The following is a 2,145-nucleotide window of genomic DNA, read 5'->3' on the forward strand; positions in this document are numbered from 1 at the left end:
TCACACAGATGTACATCCACGCCACCCATTCATTCAAATAAACAGTCATAAACAACCCACTTTGGCTAAATCAAGTTACTTCTCCCATAGGCTTGGAAAGAAGAGGGAGATTAACATTGATGTTTCTATTTGTAAATATTTGGGAGTGCTCAGGTACTGGAATGATGGGGCAATGTAAGCACCCAGACAGACAGAAATAAGCTTGGTTTTTATCCACCATTCTTCACACGCAATTATTTGACAAATACTTTATGTGAACATTTTTCAGGCCATGGAGTTGTTGCAAATTAGTGGTTAATCTTCCCGATTGTCATCTCTGTCCGGAAAATATTTTTTGAAATATCGCTGCCACTGCTACTAATAATCCATCATAAATTTGAGGTCATGACTGCTTTCATTGGTAAGTGGTTTTAGAAACACCATTTTCAGTAGGTTTATTCCACATGCAGCTCACAGCAGAGGAAAGATTAAAAGTACATGGGCACGTAGCTCTTTCTCCTTATGTCTTATTTATCTGCCCTCAAATGCATATAGTTTGGGCCTGATATTTGAAGTGTTTGTTCCCTATAAGGGCTAGATTTTCTACAGGGTTGGCACCTACTAGCTAACTGAAAGTTTCATTCTTTTGAAAATCTAAATCTCTGTTTGCTGAAGGGAAGAATACACAGGCAAAACCACTACTGTTACATCATATGTGCTTGATTGCTATTATTTCTTGTATCTGTAAGGCTTAAAGACTCCCCATAAGATCAGAGTCCCATAGTGCTAGACACCAAAAAATAAAAATACAACCCTTATTCTAAAATACTTATGGTGCCAAGGTACCTCCTGCGTTCCTCTCCGGGGCAGTGAACGCAGTTTCAGATGTTCAGAGTAACTGTACTGCAACTCTCATCCCACCTTCTGCCATCACCATTTCACCCAGCACAAGCTCACCTATGCTCTTTTGATGCCCCGGTTATTCTCCATTGCCAGAGGTCTCGCAACAGACGGGATAGCCCAAACAGGGTTTGTTGTGAGACCTCTTTAATCATAGTTTTTATTTCCAAAGTGCAGTTGTTTTACTCACTGGACGTGAGATACCCAATGTGTGGCAATCACAGGGAGGGAAATGTCACGAAGTAGATGACTCACAATCATTCAAGTCTGCTCTAAATACATTGGTCTTACATCAGCCTGGCTCAAGAAGACTGATTTACGTTAGACTCAGATCTGCACGTTTTCTTTTATCCCAGTGCAGTAACAGGTCACAAGCAAGTAAGTCCTACTTGCAGGAAGCTAACTTGTTGGCAGGGCGGCAACATTGTGGAGTTCCCATGATATCATTACTGGTAAGAAAATATAGTCAACTTTATGGTGGAGACACGTTGCCACGATATTCTGTTTACTACAAAAGAAACAGGGAATCACTTTTGCATAAGAGTCAATTATTCCTTTGGCCCTTAGACCGTAGGAGTAAGCGGACGCCGCCAAGTAACCTGAGAACAGCATCCAGGTTATCTTTGCAAAGAAAATAAAAAGTGTATTTAACTTTTTTTAAATTCTAGACCCACGCAGAAATAGCTCTGTTTTCAAGAAGTCGCTTGCAACCCAGAGGCTGCAGCAGGGGATGGGGAACGCATAACTGACTTAGGGCCGGGGCTAGTTTCTGTCCCTAGAGAGCAACAGTTGAAACCAGTGGCCCGGGTGAAAGGGGAAAGTAAGCACTCAGTGCTGGTCCCAGAAGCGCTGGGATTGCTTTTTCGCGGGCTCACCTCCGCACGCGCACGCACACGCGCACGCACACCCCCCACGGTCGGCATGCACTACGGGTGCACGCGGGCAACGAGAGACTGAGCGAGATGGAGAGACGATGTGACTACACACACGCACACACGCCTCGTGGAGGCGATAGCTTTCATCAGAACAGCCAGGTTTTTGCAAACTTGCAAACATCAGGTTGGTCTAATACAAGATTTCCCACCGGTACCACGGCTCCAGCCCGGGTCGGGATGAGACGCAATGCCAGCACCGTGATGTCAGCGGGAGGTGCTGTGACGCAATGAGCACGCCGCGATGCCCGTCCCCTGCCCTACCTGAGCGCTGGTCCGGCTCGGCTCTCCGCCGCGGCTCCGGCTCCGGCTCCAGCTCCGGGGCAGCGCGCAG

At 46.2% G+C, this 2,145-nt stretch overlaps 1 protein-coding gene across 2 annotated transcripts in view; it reads right to left on the reverse strand.

Moving 5' to 3' along the window:
* The window catches only part of KANK4 (KN motif and ankyrin repeat domains 4), a 56,577-nt gene extending 54,452 nt beyond the window's left edge, over positions 1-2,125 (reverse strand). Inside the window, exon 1 of one of the 2 annotated variants that reach the window (XM_025208693.1) lies at positions 2,076-2,125. The gene's annotated coding sequence lies outside the window, so the exon portion shown is untranslated. The remainder of the gene's footprint in view (positions 1-2,075) is intronic. The other variant, XM_025208695.1, reaches the window with a different exon arrangement.
* Between the last annotated feature and the right edge of the window lie 20 nt (positions 2,126-2,145).

Source organism: Alligator sinensis, unplaced genomic scaffold (genome assembly GCF_000455745.1).
Source record: "Alligator sinensis unplaced genomic scaffold, ASM45574v1 scaffold588_1, whole genome shotgun sequence".
NCBI classification, from domain to species: domain Eukaryota; kingdom Metazoa; phylum Chordata; order Crocodylia; family Alligatoridae; genus Alligator; species Alligator sinensis.